Source organism: Cherax quadricarinatus, chromosome 59 (genome assembly GCF_038502225.1).
Source record: "Cherax quadricarinatus isolate ZL_2023a chromosome 59, ASM3850222v1, whole genome shotgun sequence".
Classification (NCBI taxonomy): domain Eukaryota; kingdom Metazoa; phylum Arthropoda; class Malacostraca; order Decapoda; family Parastacidae; genus Cherax; species Cherax quadricarinatus.
The window spans coordinates 23,789,323-23,806,335 of NC_091350.1; the positions used below are offsets into that span (position 1 = coordinate 23,789,323).

General features: G+C 38.4%; 1 protein-coding gene across 1 annotated transcript in view; it reads right to left on the minus strand.

The window, feature by feature from the left end:
• Window positions 1-17,013, minus strand: part of LOC128698835 (nephrin-like) — an 829,595-nt gene that overhangs the window by 250,600 nt on the left and 561,982 nt on the right. The window lies entirely within an intron of this gene.

The window sequence follows — 17,013 nt, forward strand, 5'->3', positions numbered from 1 at the left end:
ATTATTATTATTATTATTACAGGATTATTATTATTATTATTATTATTATTATTATTATTATTATTATTATTATTTGTAGTATGGAACCAGATCACTTACTGGAAATGCCTTTTCTGATAGGCTTCAAACTTTCAGTGTTGATGACAAGCTTTATTAAAATAAAGCTTTATTAAAATAAAGCTGTATTAAAATAAAGCTTTATTAAAATAAAGTTTTATTAAAATAAAGCTTTATTAAAATAAAGCTTTATTAAAATAAAGCTTTATTAAAATAAAGTTTTATTAAAATAAAGCTTTATTTAAATAAAGCTTTATTAAAATAAAGCTTTATTAAAATAAAGCTTTATTAACATAAAGCTCGGCATTCATCTTACTGACTAAATTATAACATGCTAATTGAATTAAATCAAATTGCTTTCTCTTTTTAAACTAGAGAATGCTTCTTCTCATCGGCTTCAAACTCTAAGTATAGACGTATCACATCCGAAAGTATTTTATATTGAGGTGGAACAATGTAGGTGTCAATTATATAAAAATATACATATTGTACTTACTTTAAAAGATCTCCAAAAAAAAGATAAAATATTCTTCCATATAGTTTATAGTGTTAATAGAATTGAACTAGAAAGAAAATATGAAACGTAACTGACCCTGCTTCACATGGGTCAGTAGGCCTCCTGCAGTGTTCCTTCTTTCTTATATTCTTATGTGTTTTTAATACAAATATATTAAGTTTTCATTTGAACTTATGCTAGATCTGTTCACATTATTTTGTTTGTACATCACCATCATCCAAGACCTTGTTTTATAATTTAATTATCCTAGTCATCTGTTACTATTGAAAGATTCGTGTAATAAGAGGCTAGTATGGTGGAAATTTTGGAAATTTTTTTTTAGGCATTCCTGAAATTGGATTCTATATAAGTGAAGAAAATCTCATATGAAAGCCAAGATATAGATGCCATTTTGCTACTTAGGTATAGATTTAGGGGTTGATGTCACTTTGCCATCTATATCTAAAAAGAGAATGCATCCTTAATAAGGGTGCCTTGATGCCAGGCTGATGACGGGCTCTTGATCCTTCGATACCTTCTTTATACCCGCCGTTATATGTACCCTTCAAGTTTAGCTCTTCAATCTCATTTCATAAAACATTTCTGGGCGTCACTGAGGTATTGTAATTTGGGGATTCAGTTCTCGAATTTTGCAGTAAGAGAAATACATAAAGCAATTATTAGTAATAATAATAAACGATAATAAACTGTGCACTATTAGGGTCACAAGTGACATGGTCCTTAGGCAAATAGATAAATTAAAACCTAACAAATCCCCAGGCCCTGATGAACTGTATGCAAGGGTTCTAAAGGAATGTAAAGAGGAGCTTAGCACACCTTTGGCTAATCTTTTCAACATATCACTACAAACTGGCATGGTGCCAGATAAGTGGAAAATGGCAAATGTGATACCTATTTTCAAAACAGGTGACAGGTCCTTAGCTTCGAACTATAGACCAATAAGCCTAACCTCCATAGTGGGAAAATTTATGGAATCAATAATTGCCGAGGCAGTTCGTAGCCACCTTGAAAAGCATAAATTAATCAACGAATCTCAGCATGGTTTTACAAAGGGACGTTCCTGCCTTACGAATTTATTAACTTTTTTCACTAAGGTATTTGAGGAGGTAGATCATGGTAACGAATATGATATTGTGTATATGGACTTCAGTAAGGCTTTTGACAGGGTCCCACATCAGAGACTATTGAGGAAAATTAAAGCACATGGAATAGGAGGAGAAATTTTTTCCTGGATAGAGGCATGGTTGACAAATAGGCAGCAGAGAGTTTGCATAAATGGGGAGAAATCAGAGTGGGGAAGCGTCACGAGCGGTGTTCCACAGGGGTCAGTGTTGGGCCCCCTGCTGTTCACAATCTACATAAACGACATAGATGAGGGCATAAAGAGCGACATCGGCAAGTTTGCCGATGACACCAAAATAGGCCGTCGAATTCATTCTGACGAGGACATTCGAGCACTCCAGGAAGATTTGAATAGACTGATGCAGTGGTCGGAGAAGTGGCAGATGCAGTTTAATATAGACAAATGCAAAGTTCTAAATGTTGGACAGGACAATAACCATGCCACATATAAACTAAATAATGTAGATCTTAATATTACGGATTGCGAAAAAGATTTAGGAGTTCTGGTTAGCAGTAATCTGAAACCAAGACAACAGTGCATAAGTGTTCACAATAAAGCTAATAGAATCCTTGGCTTCATATCAAGAAGCATAAATAATAGGAGTCCTCAGGTTGTTCTTCAACTCTATACATCCTTGGTTAGGCCTCATTTAGATTATGCTGCACAGTTTTGGTCACCGTATTACAGAATGGATATAAATTCTCTGGAAAATGTACAAAGGAGGATGACAAAGATGATCCCATGTATCAGAAACCTTCCCTATGAGGATAGACTAAGGGCCCTGAAACTGCACTCTCTAGAAAGACGTAGAATTAGGGGGTATATGATTGAGGTTTATAAGTGGAAGACAGGAATAAATAAAGGGGATGTAAATAGTGTGCTGATAATATCTAGCCTAGACAGGACTCGCAGCAATGGTTTTAAGTTGGAAAAATTCAGATTCAGGAGGGATATAGGAAAGTACTGGTTTGGTAATAGAGTTGTGGATGAGTGGAACAAACTCCCAAGTACCGTTATAGAGGCCAGAACGTTGTGTAGCTTTAAAAATAGGTTGGATAAATACATGAGTAGATGTGGGTGGGTGTGAGTTAGACCTGATAGCTTGTGCTAACGGGTCGGTTGCCGTGTTCCTCCCTTGAGTCAATGTGACCTGACCTGACTAGGTTGGGTGCATTGGCTTAAGCCGGTAGGGACTTGGACCTGCCTCGCATGGGCCAGTAGGCCTTCTGCAGTGTTCCTTCGTTCTTATGTTCTTATGTTCTTATGTTCTTATATTAATTATTATTATTATTATTATTATGATGATGATGATGATGATTTGTTGTTGTTATTACATAAATACTTTTATAATAATAATAACAATAGCAATTATTATTATTATTATTATTATTATTATTATTATTATTATTATTATTATTATTATTATTATTATTATTATTGGTGTGGTGTTCCCAAAGGGAGGCCCGAAATTTATACCTGATTTTTTCTTCTTTTTTTGTACCTGATATTTTTCGTTTTTGTTTGCTCTTAACTCGAGGCCTCATCCAATTGTCCATCACTAACCTCACAAACCAAGGCTGACAAGTATAAGTTTTCTCTCCTCAACATTATACACACCATTTCCGAAAATGGTTTCTATAAGATATCTTTCAAAATCCTCTTCTTATAGGCTTGAAAATAACGTATTTTCCGAAAAAATCCAGCGTATTTTTTTATGAAAATTAGTGTAATACATTGTATTTAATAAAAATTAATTTGTAAATGAAAAATGGAACCAGCGACGGGGAGAAGCATTGTTGGAACCAGAGACACCATTGTTTTTGAATGTGATACAAGCACGCTAGTGCAATGTGCACAATTTTCGTTGCTCTAGGGGTTATATTGGGCTTAAAACCTCTCATATAGGAGACGAAATTGTTGGATGTGCAGTCCTGCATAACATGAGCATTAAGCAGATGGACAGGACGGCTCCAGGAACCTCAGATAAGATGTCTATGTTTATGTTTAGAGTTCTGGCCAGTAATTTTTTCATAAATGTAGACAGGGGGGGGGTTTGAGTATGATACACAGTAATCTCCAGACAAATTGGTGAGTGTTATGATTATAAATTCTCCTTCTGTTATATAAATGTATATATGTAATCATTTATTAATTTTAATATACAGTCCACAAATTTATAATAATGTTTACCAGAATTCCTGGTGATGTATATTTCATTTGCAATTAATATAGGTCTAGAGCAACTTGTAGATATGACAGTTGTAGGTATCGAAGGGGGCCATTTTTTGCGACCTAGGTGTCCCAAAATTCCTACTTTTCTATGTAACTTTGATAAATAATAATTATCTTTGTTACCATTTACTGGTATGTACCTTATGAGTTACATCCAGGTCAATGTAATTTTCCACACGCATGTTCTACCTTGAAGAATGTTGATATTGTTAATAATGTTAATATTGTTAATAGGCTATGCAAGCCATTTCGTAGCTTTTGCTTTTCAGACTGTATAGTAATATTTCCATAATTTAACTTGATTTTGTTCCAAGAAGAGGGTTCCTTGATGTTGCTGAGAAACGAATCGGAATACTTCTCTTTCCACAGTCGCCATATGACTGATCAAGTTCTTCACCTTGATTAAAATATAACAAGTTTTATCGACATCCATCTTTAATGGCTGATGAATTAGGAGAAATGAATGAAAAGTTTTGACTTTTAGTACTGGAAGCCTCGTTATGATTTTAGGTTGCGTTTTATTCTCTTCATTTTATTATTCGGATGGGTTTCTGTGAAATATATGGAGAATATCTCTTTCGATCAGGAATAAATCTCAGTAACTGACTTTAATAGGGTAAACTAAGTTAAATCTAGATAATGTACTTGCATGTTCCCTTAACAAGTGTTCACTCAACACAATTGTAAAAAATAAAATTGTATATACCCAAGTCATACATAAAACTTACGTAATTACAAGCTTTCTTACCTTCTTACTTAAACCTTCAAGCTGGCAACTTTTTTATAGAAATATTTGTATTTACTTTGGCCTGCATAGATCCCAGTTAACCTTTTTTATAGAAGAAATTAGGAAAAATAATATTGTTTTTCATGAGATAATTATTGCGTGTCTCATCTGATTTGCTCCAGCTCTTCAAATCTGATCATTTGATAATGCAACTTCTAAATGGCTTCATTCTAATTGGGTTTGTGAACTTTATGATACTGATCTATCTAAAATAATAAGAGAAATGCATCTATGGTTTAACTACAAAGCTGGACTGAGTATGTCTTAGTTTGCCATTCTTAATGAAGCAATTTTGATATTAGTTGAAACATTATTATCTGTGAGGGCTTCTCCTGATTACCTTCAAATCTATAATGCTGATCATATATTTGCCAGGAACGATGCCCTGACACGGGTCTTAGCAAGATGGTGGCTAGTCACCATCTGGGGTATAGTTGACAGTCCTATGGAAGAGGCAGCCTTATGACGACGGTGGTTCTTCTTTTGTTCGAGTGGAGTACCGTAGTATGGTAGGGACTGCTTTATTATGGGGAATCTGTGTTATTGTGTGAAGGTAATGAAAAACATGTTTGGTTCCGAGCTCTGTTAAATCTGTTGTTGTTTAAAAAAAATGATCTAACATTGCTCAGTGGGATGAATTTAGAAGTATCTACATCTGACCTATGGTACTGATGAGCGGCGGGATATTTATAATGGGTTGTTTAGCGTCATGAAGCAGCAGTTTGCTACTGAAAAATCGAGGTAACTTTGTTTACTGTACGTACGGAGCCTTAGAACCATTTGTTGTAGAATGTTCATTAGGGAGGCGGTAAGTGAACGTAATAGGACTCCATTAACGACAGATATGGAGACCCATGATGTAGTGAACTTTTTCAAGGGGTGTTATGAAAATTATCCTTATCTAGTCGTTGTTAGTTCGACCAGGTGCGTTAGCTGCTGACTCTCATGTTAACTATGTCTCCTCTGATGCAACAAATTCTAATGCTGGGCAGCATAGTCGTTCTTTTAGAGAAACTACGGAAATATTCATTTTACAGAATTTCTACGGGTGAGACGTATTTAACGTATGGGGAAAAAAAGACACTTCTCTATGATCGCTGGAATTTAACTAATAGTAAACGTCGAAATGAGTGGGATACTTCCCATGTTCATCTTCTGAACATTCCACATGTTGGCGAGTCACCATAACCTAGACAATTAGGACTTTACGAACAGTAATCAATGATCCTCCTCCAGAAATTATCACGCCACAGATAAAGAGCGTTGTTTATGATCATAATTCTGTTTAGGACGTGCTTCCAGAAATTATCAAAAAACTTTCAATATTCTTCGGGGAATCCATAGTAAAGAGACGGAAGGAAGCTGGAAGCTTGGTCCAGCTTCCACTCGACTCGAGTTTAACCCCACCAAATACAAAGTCATGAAGATCGCGGAAAGGCAAATAAGACCACAGACAGAGTATAGGCTAGGTAGCCAAAGACTACAAACCTCACATAAGGAAAAGGATCCTGGGATGAGTATAATACCGAGCACATCTCCTGAGGCGCACATCAACCAGATAACTGCTGCAGCATATGGGCGTATGGCAAACCTGAGAATAGCGTTCTGATATCTTAGTAACGAATCGTTCAAGACTCTGTACACTCTGTACGTCAGGCCCATACTGGAGTATGCAGCATCAGTTTGGAGCCCACACCTGGTCAAGCACGTCAAGAAATTAGAGAAAGTGCTAAGGTTTGCAACAAGGCTAGATCCAGAGCTAAGGTGAATGTCCTACGAAGAAAGGTTAAGAGAAATCGGCCTGACGACACTGGAGGACAGGAGGGTTAGGGGAGACATGATAACGACATAAAATACTGCGAGGAATTGACAAGGTGGACAGAGAAAGGATGTTCCAGAGATGGGACACAGAAATAAAGGGTCACAATTGGAAGTTGAAGAATCAGATGAGTCAAAGAGATGTTAGGAAGTATTTCCTTAGTCACAGAGTCGTCAGGAAGTGGAATAGTCTGGCATGTGACGTAGTAGAGGCAGGAACCTTACACAGTTTTAAGTCGAGGTATGATAAAGCTCATAGAGCAGGGAGAGAGAGGATGTAGTAGTGATCAATGAAGTAGCGGGGCCAGGAACTATGTATCGACCCCTGCAATCACAAACAGGTGAGTAAATAGGTGAGTACACACACAATCACACTCAGAAGTATTCACAGTGGAGACAGAAAGGACTCCAGAGAGACGGAGAGGTGCGATACACCAACAAGTGCTGGACACGATACATACAACCGAGGGAGCAGAGGTGCTCTGTGTACCAGTAACAACAATCTTAAACACATCTATCGAAACAGGGCGACTACATGAGGTATGGAAGACAGCAAATTTTAAAAGTGGGGACACACACGCAGCATTAAACTACAGACCAGTGTCACTGTCAGGTACTTCATGCAAAGTCATGGAGAAGATTATCAGAAGAGTGGTGGGGCCCCTAGAACGAAATGAGCTTATAAATGGCAACCATCACGGATTCAGAGACAGAAAATTCTGTCATAAATCTACTAGAGTTCAATGACAAGGTGACAGCAGAAACGAAAGAGACAGAGAGGCACGTAGATTGTGTTTTCTTGGATTGTAAGAAGGCTTTTGACACAGTTCCACACAAGAGACTAGTGCAAAAGCTGGAGGACCAGGCAGGTATAACAGGGAAGGCGCTACAGTGGATGGGATAATACCTGACAGGAAGACAGTAGCGAGTCATGGTAAGTGATGAAGTGCCAGAGTGGGCGCCTGTAACGAGTGGGGTTACACAGAGGTCAGTCTTAGGACCGGTGTTGTTCCTGGTATATGTGAATGACATGACGGAAGCAATAGACTCAGAAGTGTCCCTCTTTGCAGACGATGTGAAGTTAGTGAGGAGAATTCAATCGGAGGAGAGACCAGGCTGGACTACAAAGGGATCTGGATAGGCTGCAAGCCTGGTAGTTTGGAACGCTCATCTGACCAAGCACGTCAGGAAACAAGAGAAAGTTTCCTGACTAGTCCCGGAGATAAGGGGTGCCCTACGAGAAGAAGTTAAGAGAACTCGACCTGAGGACACAAGAGGACAGAATAACGACATATAAAATTCTTAGAGGAATTGACAAGGTAGACAGACAGAACGTTCCACAAATGGGACACAGCAACAAGCGGTCACAGTTGGAAGTTAAAGACTCAGATGAGATACAGGGATCTTAGGAAGTATTTTTGCAGCCACAGAGTTGTCAGGAAGTGGAATAGTTTGGAAAGTGAGGTAGTGGCGGCAGGTACCATACAGAGCTTCAAGAAGAGGCATGATTAAGCTAATGAAGCAGGGACGGTGTGGACTTAGTGGCGACCAGCTAAGAGGCTTGACCAGGAGCTATGATTCGACCCCTGTAACCGTAGTTAGATGAGTATAACTAGGTGGTTGTACACACACACAAACACGCACACACGCACAGAATACAGTGCTGGAGAGGAAATTTATGGTTTGGTACACCAATGCTGATGGAATAACGAATAAGTGGCAGTGGCACAAAAGAATCACAGTGGCATCACCAGACATCATAGTGCTCATGGAAACCAAGCTCACAGGAGTGATAACAGATGCCATCTTTCCAAATGGATGTCAGATCCTGAGGAAAAACTACACTTCAAAAATCAATGTAATTTTGAGGAGATGGCAACGGGTGACAAAGGGGAAGCAAGAGACTACGTAACAGAAACAATTCAGACTGGAGGTCCCAAGGTGGTGATTACAGTGATGAATAACCCACCACAGAACAGCAGGAGGCCAAGACAAGAATGTGATGAAAGAGGCGTGGTCGATACACTGGCTGAAGTGTACCGACCATCGAGGCCCATGGAGCTAGTGATCACGTGGTCCCGAGCCTCGAATATATAGTAGATTTGCAAGTGGAGAGGGAAGCAGGAAGGGCAGGACGAATGAAGCCAAACTACAAAAGACGTGATTATACAGGCAAGAGGAACTTCCTGCACGAGGTTCAGTGGGAAAGAGAATTGGCAAGAAAATCAGTAAATTAAATGATGGAATATGAAGCAACAATATGCAAGGAAGCAGTGGAGAGGGTCGTACCCAAGCGCAGCAGAAATAATGAAAAGGTCAGAACGAACTCTTAGTTCACCCAAAGGTATAGAAAGGCCAAAACTAAGTGCGCTAGAGAATGGAAGAAGTATAGAAGGCAATGCACCGAATAGAATAATGAGAGTAGTCGAAGAGCCAGCAGTGAATATGCACAGATAAGGAGGGAGGGCATCGACGATACGAGAATTACATAGAAACGAAAGCCATGTCTGACCCAAAGCTGTTCTACAGTCACATCACGAGGAACACCACAGTCAAGGACCAGGTAATAAAGCTAAAGAAGGAAGGGAGGGAGGGAGGGAGAAACAGCCGAGAAGTATGGGAAGAGCTAGAGAAGAGATTTAAAGAATTATTTACCGGGGAGAGAGAATGGTCACCAGAAAGCCGGAATGATGGGGTACAAGTGTTGGACACAATACATACAACCAAGGAGGAGTTCAAGAAACTGCTAAGTTAACTAGATACCTAACAACAATCTTCAACACATCTATCGAAACAAGACGACTACCTGAGGTGTGAAAGAGAGCAAATGTAGTCCCATTTTTTTAAGAATGGAGACAGATATGCAGTATTAAACTTCAGGTCAGTGTCACTGACATGTATACTCTGCAAAGTTATGGAGAAGATTATTCATAAGATCCAGCACGGTTTCATGGAAAGGAAATCCTGTGCAACAAAGCTACTGGAGTTCTATGTTAAGGTGACAGCAGTAAGACGAGAGAGAGAGAGAGAGATAGTGAGTGAGAGAGAGAGAGAGAGAGAGAGCCAGCGGTGGGTACGTTGAGTTTTCTATGACTGTAAGAAGGCTTTTGACATAGTTCCACACAAGAGATTAGTGCAAATGTTGGAGGATCAGGCAGGTATATCAGGTAAAGCACTGCAATGGATCAGAGAATAGCTGACAGGAAGGCAAGAGCGAGTCATTTTTTGCGACATGGTGTCAGACTGAGAGCAGGTGACGAGCGGGGTTTCACAAGGGTCAGTCCTAGGACCGGTGCTGTTTCTTGTGTATGTCAATGACATACGGAAGAAACAGATTCAGAAGTGTCCCTGTTTGTAGACGATGTGAAGCTAATGATGAGAATTCAATCGGACTACAAAGGGATCTAGACAGGCCACAAGTATGGTCCAGTAACTAACTACTAAAGTTTAGCCCCACCAGCTGCCAAGACATAAAGATCGGGAAAGGACAAAGATGACAGCAGAGTACAATTTAAAGGAGGGAGGGACAAACCTCGCTCAAGGAAGAGGATCTTGGGGTAAGCATAATACAGTGCACAGTTCCTGAGACGCACAACAACCGAATAACTGCTGCAGCATATGGGCGACTAGCTGACTTAAGAATAACATCCCGGCATCTCAGTTAGGACTCTGTACACCGTGTATGTCAGGCCTCTATTAGAGTATGCAGCACTAGTTTCGAACCCACACCTGATCAAGCACATCAGGAAACTAGAGAAAGCGCAAGAGTTTGCAACGAGATTGGTATCGGAGCTAAAGGGCATGTCCTACACGGAAAGTTTAAGGGAACTCGACCTGACGACGACACTGAGGACAGGGAGGACATGATAACGACATATAAAATACGATAAGGTGGAAGGAAACAGGATGTTCCAGAGATGGGACACAGCAACAAGGGGTCACAATTGGAAGTTGAGAATTCAGGTGAGTCACAGGGATGTTAGGAATTATTTTTTTCAGCCATAGAGTTGTCAGGAAGCGGAATAGTCTGGAAAATGAGGTAGTGGAGGCAGGTACCATACAAATCTTTTAGAAGTATGATAAGGATCATGGAGCAGGGAGAGAGTGTACCCAGTGGCGACCAGTGAAGAGGCGGAGCCAGGAGCTATGACTCGACCCCTGCAACCACAATTAGGTGAGCACCATTAAGTGAATACACAAAACAACACATACACACTATTTTAAAATGAGGATGGATATGAAGGTAATTACTGAAGAGTAGGGGAGAGAGGAGAAGGATAAGCAATAATGATAAAATAATCTGTATAATTTATGGAAATTGAAATCCGAAACATTAAAAATGTTGTAATTTTAATGATAAGAGTGCCAAGTAAAGATATGAAACTCTTAGCGATAAATGCAAGCAACCCACCATTTACACCATTAATAATCGTTTAGCACTCCAAGTCCTCGTTAGTGACCCACACCGAGAAGGTGCCGGAGCCTAGTGAGGGTTCACTGCCTTCTGCAAATTCGGGAAGTCATCATCATCCTCAAGCAACCAATCAGAGAGCCCTAACTACATCCCAGAGGAAGTGAGGAGTTGAAATGTAAAAAGAGTGAATTTCTAGACGTGGGAGAAGGTGGTTCCCGATAAAAAAAATACGATAAAAGTAAAAGAAAATTAGAGCAAGAATCATACATGGTGTCTTAGAAAGAGCCAGTCTAGAGCATAGAGGAAGTAGATCGAAATCCCTCCAAAATTTTAATGATAGACACATGTGTAACACTTGGGTATCTTTAATGAGGAAGCGTTTCGCCACAGATGGTTTCATCAGTCCATACAAAGAAGAATGGTGAAAAACATTGGGAATTTGAGGTAATCAGTCCCTCAGCCTTGAGTCGATGTGGTCAGTCAATCAATCTTGAAAAGAATACAGCATATGTGCGTGGAAGTAGCTTATATACTGTAGGCAGGAGAGGTGCAGCAGTCGTAGGTGGCGTCACATTTGTACAATGTGGAAGTAGGTTATACTTAAGCGTTAGGCAAGCGAAGAATTCCCTGTATTAAGATCCAAGATGTTGCTGTGTCAGACAGGAATGTAGATGAATGGTTCGGAGAACCAAATTCCCTCTATTTTTCACCATTCACCTTTGTATGGGCTGATCAAGCCACTGTGTGGCGAAACGTTTCCTCAATAAAGATACCCAGGAGTTGCACATGTGTCTAATTTATCAACTTGTCGGTTCTCTGAACCATTTATCAACATTATTTTAATGACGGAACGTTAAATATTATTTAGGAAAAAAAGAGAAATTCGGTTGGTCAAATGTCGAATGAATAAAATATTTCAGGAAATTTCCATGAAGTTTGATCGTGATGAGGAAGAAGTTATTGAACCAGAAGAATTTAACTTTAAAGAAATAAATAAATTAGGAAGTCTATAAAGCTGGAATTGTAATTAAATTGTGAATAGGTTTTCCGAAAATAATAACATTATTTTTGGTGCAGCACACTGGCTTAAATAGCAGCAGCTATTTAAGCCAAAATTGCAAGTAAAAACTTGTGATTTTGGCTTTAATAGCAACGTTCTTCTTGCCGAATAAGGCAAGCAAAAATTTGTATGTTTAATAATTTCGCAAACGTCTTTCTGAATCTAACGAATGAAAATATATTTCATTGTGTTTGTTTATTATTAAATTATTGCAAGTTATATAAAATATATTTAGCTGGATTAGGCTAAATTAAATTACTTTTGTTATAATAAGGTTAGGTAAGTTTCCTAAGCTTCTTTTGGTACAAAATCGTTAATTTTTATTTTAACATATATAAAAAATATATCTTTATATGTATAAGAGAAAATTTTAGAAAGAACATAATTTCAATGAGTTGTTGCTAATTAACCAGTTTTACCTATTCGTATATATGTAATGTATGTATGTATGTATGTATGTATGTATGTATGTATGTATATATGTATGTATGTATGAACATATAATCTCTACAAAGAGTTATATTACATATAGGAAATAAAATTAAACGTTTTTTTCCGAAGAAATACAAGACAAATAAATGAAAAATGATTTAATGAAATATGCTGGAGAGGTAAGAAAAAATATGCTGGAGAGGTAAGAAAAAATATGCTGGAGAGGTAAGAAAAAATATGCTGGAGAGGTAAGAAAAAATATGCTGGAGAGGTAAGAAAAAATATGCTGGAGAGGTAAGAAAAAATATGCTGGAGAGGTAAGAAAAAATATGCTGGAGAGGTAAGAAAAAATATGCTGGAGAGGTAAGAAAAAATATGCTGGAGAGGTAAGAAAAAATATGCTGGAAAGGTAAGAAAAAATATGCTGGAGAGGTAAGAAAAAATATGCTGGAGAGGTAAGAAAAAATATGCTGGAGAGGTAAGAAAAAATTTGCTGGAGAGGTAAGAAAAAATATGTTGGAGAGGTAAGAAAAAATATGCTGGAGAGGTAAGAAAAAATATGCTGGAGAGGTAAGAAAAAATATGCTGGAGAGGTAAGAAAAAATATGCTGGAGAGGTAAGAAAAAATATGCTGGAGAGGTAAGAAAAAATATGCTGGAGAGGTAAGAAAAAATATGCTGGAGAGGTAAGAAAAAATATGCTGGAGAGGTAAGAAAAAATATGCTGGAGAGGTAAGAAAAAATATGCTGGAAAGGTAAGAAAAAATATGCTGGAGAGGTAAGAAAAAATATGCTGGAGAGGTAAGAAAAAATATGCTGGAGAGGTAAGAAAAAATATGCTGGAGAGGTAAGAAAAAATATGCTGGAGAGGTAAGAAAAAATATGCTGGAGAGGTAAGAAAAAATATGCTGGAGAGGTAAGAAAAAATATGCTGGAGAGGTAAGAAAAAATATGCTGGAGAGGTAAGAAAAAATATGCTGGAGAGGTAAGAAAAAATATGCTGGAGAGGTAAGAAAAAATATGCTGGAGAGGTAAGAAAAAATATGCTGGAGAGGTAAGAAAAAATATGCTGGAGAGGTAAGAAAAAATATAATTACATAAATGTAAGAGGTAATAATAGGAAGTCCAGTTATACAAATTCGAAAAATTAAACTTAATGTTAAACCAAAAATACAAAGAATAAATGATGATGGAAAAAATTACTGAAAAAGAAGAGGAAATATGTGAGGTATTAAATAAAATGTTTGAGAGTGAGTTCGTGAAAGAGAATATTTTCAACGTAGTGAATTCCAATGGCAGACAAACAGCTGAGTTAGAGGATAATGAAAAATCTGAAGAGCAAGAAAATAAATTGTTAGCAGAGGCTGAAGGAACAAAACAATTGAACCAGAGACTATAACAAGTTGGGTTTTATACAAAAGTCCAGAAGAATATTAAGACTTAACTAACCAATTGTAAATTAGCTGACAATGATAATGACAGATAAGAGGAAGTCTTTGTAAAAACTAGAGGGCAGTTTGCTTGATAAGCGTTGGGGAAAAAATATTTGAAAAATACATTAGATGAAAAGAGAATTCAAAGCTTTGAGAATACAATCTCGTAAAGAATTTGATGTTCCATTTGCAAAGTCAAGATTAAAACATTACTGGAACAAGTACAGAACCTTGTGGTACACCTGGAACAAGTACAGAACCTTGTGGTACACCTGGAACAAGTACAGAACCTTGTGGTACATCTGGAACAAGTACAGAACCTTGTGGTACACCTGGAACAAGTACAGAACCTTGTGGTACACCTCTTCTCACATTTATTTATGAAAACAAAAGAAAATTCGCATACATTGTATAAACTTTACTTTCATTCATTGTGTATTTTTCAGTTTAGAAGTTCGTCTTTTATAGGAAAATCTATCAAAGTTTGTATTAATGTTTAGATGTTATACAAACTCATCCATTCCTGTCTTGAACAATTTCCGTGAATTTGTCATAATAATTAACGGAAATTGTTCAAGACAGGAATGGATGAGTTTGTATAACATCTAAACATTAATACAAACTTTGATAGATTTTCCTATAAAAGACGAACTTCTAAACTGAAAAATACACAATGAATGAAAGTAAAGTTTATACAATGTATGCGAATTTTCTTTTGTTTTCATAAATAAATGTGAGAAGAGGTGTACCACAAGGTTCTGTACTTGTTCCAGGTGTACCACAAGGTTCTGTACTTGTTCCAGGTGTACCACAAGGTTCTGTACTTGTTCCAGGTGTACCACAAGGTTCTGTACTTGTTCCAGGTGTACCACAAGGTTCTGTACTTGTTCCAGGTGTACCACAAGGTTCTGTACTTGTTCCAGGTGTACCACAAGGTTCTGTACTTGTTCCAGGTGTACCACAAGGTTCTGTACTTGTTCCAGGTGTACCACAAGGTTCTGTACTTGTTCCAGGTGTACCACAAGGTTCTGTACTTGTTCCAGTAATGTTTTAATTTATGTATTGATTTCCAACAAGGAATGACAGCTACTTGAATACAGATAAAGAAAAAAAAACAGTAATAAACAAAAAAGACGGAAAATCTTTACAATATAATGAGGATAAATTGAACACAAAGGCCTATAAGTGGGTGAGGCTCTTTAATGCCCCCCCCCCCCAAAAAAAAAAAAGTAAGTGGAAAGCAGTCAGCCATGAAGAATAAAGCATTTCTTAAAAATATTGAAAATATCAGGAAACAATGTGGGTCTAAGAGATATTATTATCCCATAAACTATACCCCCGGCCGGGATTGAACCCGCGGTCATAGAGTCTCAAAACTCCAGCCCGTCGCGTTAGCCACTAGACCAGTGGCTAACGCGACGGGCTGGAGTTTTGAGACTCTATGACCGCGGGTTCAATCCCGGCCGGGGGTATGGTTTATTTGCAATCCTGTCATTACGATTTCTTGAGTCATATTATTATCAATATGAACTTATATACGTACTAGTCACGAGAAATAATTGGTTTTAAATATAAGGATAGTGAAATGCGAAGAATGTTGCTTACAGCTTATAATAGCCAAAATTGGAATAAGGAAAGATAGGTAGGTAGGCCTGTGATGTCCACACTTAATAAAACAGATATTTAAAATACAAAATGTCTGCCGGAGATGAGCAACAAAAGGATACCAGGGACAGAAAACAAAAGTCAGGAAGAATAGCTGAAATAATGAATGATAACGACGTAAGCCGACAAGGGGCAAGAAAGGAGACATAATAAGAAGGACATAATAAGAAAGGACACTTATTAGGTCATGAAAGAACAGAAAGGAGAACATAAGGAAGATTTATTGTATGTTCAAAAGAGATGAAAAAAAGTAGACAACAGTTGTAAATTGAGAAAAAGTGGAGCAGAAGAGATATGCATTAAAAGAGGAAATAGAAAAAGCTGTAACAAAGGAAATTTAAAATCAATTATATGATAAACAGAGTATCGATGAAAGGACGCGATGAGCACAATGCAGACCCAGTAGCTGCACACAGGTGATTACAAACTGAGGATGAGATACCCACGTTCACACACACACACACACACACACACACACACACACACACACACACACACACACACACACAGGATCAATACATAGCTTTAAGCAGAGGTATGATAAAACTCAAAGTTCAGGAAGAGTGACCTAGTAGCAACCAGTGAAGAGGCGAGAGAGAGCTAGGACTCGATCCCTGCAACCTCAACTAGGTGAGTGCAACTAGGTGAGTACACACACACACACACACACACATATGGGATACACAAGGGGCAGTCCAAGGATTGGTTCTCTTTCCTACATATGTGAATGACACATGAGTAAAGGGACACAACTGGAAGCTAACAACTCAGATGAGTCATAGGGATCTTAGGAAGTAATGGACGTAGGATCCACACCTAGCTTTAAGATGAGTTACGATACGGCTTTTGGAAAAGGGAGTGACCCCTAGTAGTGACTTGTGAATACGCGTCGTAAGGAGCAGTGCCTCGACCCCTACAATCACAAATAGGCGAGTACACACACGTGCGCACACACTGTGAGGGAAAATTTCAACAGATAGGAGTAGCGAGCGAATATATGGTGACAATAGTTTGATTGCCCGTCTTCTTGTTAAGGTAGGGTCAGTGTCTAGCTCCCGCTATTCTTTCCCCCCCCCCCTTTTTCCACCCGGAAAGGTGACGTGTGGGGCTCCGACCAAAGGGTAATCACTTGACTCACAGCTCCCAGCACAACTCTTGGAATGTCAGCTCAGGTCATCTGGCAACCAAAGAAAGTGTTGAAGGAGACGAACTTCACATGAGTTCTGGGACGTCACTTTTTATCTACATTCCTGATAAATGTAGTCAACCCCAGGCAACTACCCCTCATCTTTGCAGTGGTGAAAGACCTGCGTTCCTATCATCTTGACGGATTATTCAAGGCTAGAGACTGTGAAGAACTAGTCGTTGGGTTGTCACTCAACATCTGTGACCCCCCCATCATCAGCAACGGCTACAATTTCTACAATATGCAGTGTCAACAACATCAACCAGACACCACAGTCTAACTGTATATAT